Consider the following 6,058-nt stretch of genomic DNA (forward strand, 5'->3'; position numbering starts at 1 on the left):
GCAAATGGAAAGATAACCCCCCATTTTCTTATTCATTTAATCATTTTTCAGCCAATGATATGATTTTTTTGAGGCCTGCCGTGATTTTTGAATGCCTGGGGTTGGCAATCCTGCAAAAGTGGCCCAGTTTTCCAGAGGCACTGAGAACCCGCAGCTCCCATTGTCTGCAGTCGGATCTGAGGGCACTCAGCATCCTTGAAGCTCATGTTGCCATTCTTTAAGTGATTATACATGGGGCCAAACACGAATAATAATGAAATACCTAGCTCTTACCTAGTGCTTTTCATTAATAGACCCCCAAAGTGCTTTCCAAAGGGATGGCATCTCATTATCCTCGATTTACAGATGTGGAAACTGAGTCACAGAGAGGGGACGTGACCTGCCTAAGGTCATCCACCAGACTAGTGGCTGTGCCAGGAATACAACCTGCCTCCCATTAGCCCCCCACCTCCTCCGCTTTGGAAATTTAGACCTATTTTCACTGTCCATGCTGAGTGAAATGCAAAAAGGAAAACAGAATAAAGAGTGAAAAATACACTTTAAAAACATTTTTCTGTTTAATCGTCTAGTCTCTCATTATGCCTAATAGAGAAGGAAGTTTTCTGCAGGATTTTTAAACCCGCCAGTGTGCCTTGTGTGTTAACTGAAGCTGCAAAGGGAAACTTGATGGAATGATAGCTCCTTGTATCTGGGCATCTTCATATTCCCAGGCCTCAAGCCGTCTCAGCACATTCCATATTCAGTTTGAGTTTTTGTCTATGCCACTATCATTAACGGCACGTCAGCATTTCCAGTCAAAACCTCTAGTTTGGGGGATTTTAAGTAGGCCATAAGAATGTGTCCTGGCTGAAATTTGGCATGGGGAAATTCTCAGTACAGCAGGGAATTATGCCTGGCTTGTAAAACATTATAGACAAAGTTCAGTCTATACATAGAGACTGAAGTTCTATGTACACAAAAGAAAGGAAAAAAATGACAAACAAACCCTAAAAGTTATTTCTTAATTCATAAACTATTATAATTTAAAATTAATGGAACATTTATCTTATCGTGGAATAACTTTTTTTTTTTTAATAATACTTCTTCTCTAGCACTTTTCATTAGTAGATCTCAAAGTGCTTCACAAAGGAGGTCACTGTCTTTATCCCCATTTTAGAGATGGGGAAACTGAGGCACAGAGCGGGCAAGTGACTTGCACAAGGTCACCCAGCAGGCTGGGGGATGCACTGAAAACAGAGCCCAGGTCCCCCGAGTTCCAGTCCTGTGCTCTATCCTCTCGAGCATGGCCTCGCATCTGACACAGCAGCGGCAGCATTCCTTATATTAACACACACAAAACCTTCATTCCATGACAGGTGAGGTCACAGCAAGGTGCCCCCCACCGACCCTAAATCTTCAAAGCCTAGCACGAAGAAGCTACGGGCAAAGTCCCCTGCATTTCTTGCCCCCTTCACAATGCCTACAGCGCTGTCAATGATACTCCACCAAGCTTTTGGGTCCATCTCCAACAGGCATTGAAAAGCAGCACGGGTCTTATCCTCCAACAGACTCTCTAACCTCATACCTTACCACGGCCTTTGCACGCTATTGTATCAAGAGGCTGGCACATCCGGCTGGCATGCAGCAGCCCACACCTTTCCCTCGAACGGGTCATCCCGAGTGCATCAGAAATGACACAGAATGTTCTTCACCACCTCAAGAATATAGTCCCCTGGGGTGGAGTGTGGCAGACATTGGGAGCCAGTAACTATAGACATGGGTGTTTTTGCAGCCTCCCACCCCAAACCCCTTTTAAAAACAGTGACGTGAAATCCCCATGAAACGACAGGAGGCAGTTTTAGGCTTGCAGGGTGCAAGTCATTACCCAAGCAGGGATTTACCCGTTACCAGGCCTTTAACTACATCTCCTGTAAAAGTGCCCTAGGATCTGTAATGCATGGATCTTAGTTTGACATCTAAGATGAGAGATGCAGTACATTTCTTCCCCACTATCCCCCTTAGAAATGTGCTAAGGGATTATCTGGTGTTGACTCTGCAAGGGCCTGGTCCCGTTTATCTTGCTAATGTGTGTGGTGCCCTTGAGTTCATCAGCTCAACTCACTCGAGTATGTGTGGGGGGACACATAAAAGGTCTAACACAATGCCCAGTGGAACGACTGCCACTGACGTCAGTGAGGTTAAGATCTGGCCCTAATTCAACAGGCTGTGACCTAGGAGTCAATAACCTGTGAGGTAAAATGCCTGCAGCTGTATAGGCCTTGACATGAGATCAGCTGCAGCTGAGCACAAATAAAGCCAAGCATCAGGCCAGACGTGCAACCCTCGCTTTGCATCGCTTGCCTTCTTTGCCTGCAACTCTGACCCTCGCAGGGGTAACACACTTAGCACCCACAAGCTGCACACTTAAAAACCTGGCAGCTTGCAATGCAAATCCTGTGCCATGTCCCCCTCCCCATCATGGCTGAAACGATGTCGGGTTTATTTCAACCCAACAACATTTAGCCCCTTCTGAACTTCCCAAAGCCCCAGTGGTGAATAGGGATTAGCTGGGGGTCAATACGCATGCGCTTAGGGTGCTCTGCACTGATCTTTAGGGTAATTCCAACACCAGGAGGATGCGAGGTCATTGCACGTCACTCTAATACAGCTTGACAAGTCTCCCTGCCAGTAATGCTGCTCTGGATGCTGGCCTTAATCCCTGTCTAGATACAGCTGTCACCACCATCAAGATAAAGCCTCTGGTTAAGAGATCCCCTTCCAACATCAGGGTTGGGAAGAAGAAAACGGGAAGGACCACACAGAAGGAATCATGGGGCAAAGTGAGGGGGCAGAAAGCCTGGCTGAGAACTCTCAGATTACATTTGATATGAAAGGTACATTTTAAAAATAGTTTATAAAGGGCTAATAAATGATGAGTTGGTGTTTTAACAAATGGTTAATCAACTGCTATAGACCCAGTCGATTCTGTAACAAGTGATTAACTATTTATTCAAACATTTATTCATCATTTATTAACGCTTTATAAACTATTTTTGAAAGGTACCCTTCAAATAAAGTATGGTCATCTTACGAATTCTGGGGTGCTGTTAATGATCCATGTTTAAGGAAATGTTTATTTTTAAACCTCTCTTTTTTCTAAGAAAAATAAAGGGAACTAAAACTCAAACCAGCCCTTGCAACATCCTCCCGGCAACTACATGCAGGGTTAGATACCAATGTCTTGAAATCCCCCTGTTCAGCCCCAGACTTGACTTACTGCCACATTTCCCACCAGTGAGCAGAGAGCAAACTGATGAAATGATCATGAAATCTTCTTGCCACGCTCTTTAAGAGTAAACTTGAAAAAGTGCAGCAGACTTTGAGTTGAAAGAGACTTAAAAAATATATATATATGTACAAGTTTCTCCCCCAGTAATAAACAAACATTCCGGTACTTTAAACAGTTGCCTATTTATAAAGGAAACATGCATAAAGCCCAGAGTGGAAAATTTTTTTGACTTCAGAATGCAGCTTGGATTTTAGTTGCCAGTTTGCTCAGCTGGCCTTTTTGTTGAATGCATAACAAAGGAGTCCTGAACTCCGCTCTCCTCTAACCACCAGAATACGCTCCCTTTAAGCGGGGGGTCCTACAATCCAATTCCCCTGATCTAAGCAGCAGAACATACAGCCTCGAAAAACAGGCGTTCTGACTTCCGCTCTTTTGGTCTAACCCCCGATTACAACACCCCATCCCCGAGGTGGGAACAGAACCCAGGAGTCCTACTTCCCAGAGCCCCGCTCTAACTACTAGACATCATTGCCCAGATCCAGGACTCAAATCCAGGAGTCCTGACTCCTAGAGCTCTGCTCTCACCACCAGACAACATTCCCCCTGCCCCGACACATACCCTCTTTGTGTCCCCTGAGATTAATATCCATAATAACCAAAAAGAAAAGGAGTACTTGTGGCACCTTAGAGACTAACCAATTTATTTGAGCATGAGCTTTCGTGAGCTACAGCTCACTTCATCAGATGAACATCTGATGAACATCAACATCTGATGAAGTGAGCTGTAGCTCACGAAAGCTCATGCTCAAATAAATTGGTTAGTCTCTAAGGTGCCACAAGTACTCCTTTTCTTTTTGCGAATACAGACTAACACGGCTGTTCCTCTGAAACCTGTCATAATAACCAAGACGCTTTCCCACCTCTGCCTCCCCCAGAGACACAGGGGCGAGGGATGGGGTACACGACTCCAGTTTCGGGGCGAGGGAAGCGGATTAGCCGAATCCCAGGTTCTTGTGCAGCAAGTCAGCAATGCTTGGAGTGTCTCCTTGGTTGCCTAGTGAGCTTCACACACACAAACCAGCCAGCATGCCATGCCACTTCTCTGGGTAACCACAGCAACCAAGGCTCCAGCTCCAGGACACACACACAGAGATCTGTTGCATGAAGCTGAGATTCTTTTAAAGTCCCCCCCCCTTTTCTTCTTCAGGTTTAAGGAGCCTTTTGCACCTTGAAACAGGAATGAAACAGCAATAAGAAACCAGAACAAACTCACTGAAACCAGAGGTGGCTGCAAGACCCTGCCACGCGTTCTCTGGACATGGCCAGATGCGCAAAGCTCGTTCATCTTTAAACCAGTTCTTTAAAAGTCCCCCCGCTTTGCACGAGGAAGGAGTTTTCGGGGGTGGGGGGGGGGGAAGGGAGGTTAATGAGGCATTTTTACAGTCTCGCTTCGGATTAAATCGCAGCCCTAGATTCGCTGGTGAACTTTCGAGCATCCTCCCACGGCAAACGCACATGGAATTTGCAGCGGGGCAGGCAGCGGGGACTGCCGGAGAGGGGGGCTGAGCCCCGGCCCCCTGCTCGCCTCGCACTCAGCTGGGCTCTCACCTGGGCAGCCGGCGGTTCGAGTCCTCCTTTCTCCGGGCCAAGCAAAGTTTCGCCCACTCTCCCCTCCTCAGTCCATTTCCTGGAGTCACAGACTGCGAACAATAGTCCCCAGCCTGAGAGCGGCAGCTGGGAGGGGCGGGGCCTCAGACCTCATTAGCATAATCACAGGCCGGCCTCCCCATCCTGGCGGCTGGAGGTGGGAACCTCCGCTCCCATTCGCATGCTGCAGCCGACGTCCCGCGCGAGGAGCGAAAGGGCGGGATTTTGCCCTGTATTTGCATGGCCCATCACAGGGTGTCCAATCAGAGGGCGGAGGGGCGGGGTTCTCTTCCCTATTTGCATAATACATGGCATGTCTCCAATCAGAGATTGGCAAGGGCGGGGTTCCAGGCTATTTAGCATAATACAACCCATACCTCCCGTCCGAGCTGCTGGGGTGGTATTATCTTAATGAGGGACCGCAAGCCTCTACAGCGCCCTGGGATTGGGCAGCAAGAGAGAAGGGGCGGGGCCGAGATTCAGCCCTCCCCCCCCCCATTCAGCTGGACCTACCTGCAGCCACCCTAGAGCCCCGACCCACCCTAGACCCGAACTTCCCTCCTGCAGCGGGGAGGGGGGGGGGCGTGCAGGCAGCAATTCCCCCTGCTTCTTGGCGGGTTTGAAACCCCCCCCTCCCTAGCCTAGCCAGCTCATCTATTTTAGGGGTTTATAGGGCCGCCCATCACTGCGGCGTCTGAGCCTTTTCCAGGTTAAATCAACAGCAGCGGCAGAGTCTCTCATGGACTTCAGGGGGTCTGTCAAGGTTCCTTCCCCACTCTGAACTCTAGGGTACAGATGTAAGGACGTGCATGGAAACCTCCTAAGCTTACTTTTACCAGCTTAGGTTAAAACTTCCCCAAGGTACAAACTATTTTACTCTTGGACTTCCACTGCCACCACCAAACTTTATCTGGGTTCCTGAAAGAAGGTAGTTTGGAAACATCTTTCCCCCCAAAATCCTCCCAATCCTTGCACCCCACTTCCTGGGGAAGGTTTGGTAAAAATCCCCACCAATTTGCATAGGTGATCACAAACCCAACCCCTTGGATCTTAGAACAATGAAAAAAAGCATTCAGTTTCCTTACAAGAAGACTTTTAACAGAAGTAAAAAGAATCATCTCTGTAAAATCAGGATGGTAAATA

The 6,058-nt window shown here is 47.8% G+C and overlaps 1 protein-coding gene across 2 annotated transcripts in view; it reads right to left on the bottom strand.

Annotated features, from left to right (window-relative positions):
• AKNA (AT-hook transcription factor) overlaps positions 1–4,978 on the bottom strand; it is a 72,234-nt gene extending 67,256 nt beyond the window's left edge. For both annotated transcript variants that reach the window (XM_073313988.2, XM_078849042.1), the window contains exon 1: positions 4,877–4,978. The gene's annotated coding sequence lies outside the window, so the exon portion shown is untranslated. The remainder of the gene's footprint in view (positions 1–4,876) is intronic.
• Positions 4,979–6,058: the final 1,080 nt, after the last annotated feature.

The sequence above is a fragment of the Lepidochelys kempii genome, chromosome 16 (assembly GCF_965140285.1).
Source record: "Lepidochelys kempii isolate rLepKem1 chromosome 16, rLepKem1.hap1, whole genome shotgun sequence".
Lineage (NCBI taxonomy): Eukaryota > Metazoa > Chordata > Testudines > Cheloniidae > Lepidochelys > Lepidochelys kempii.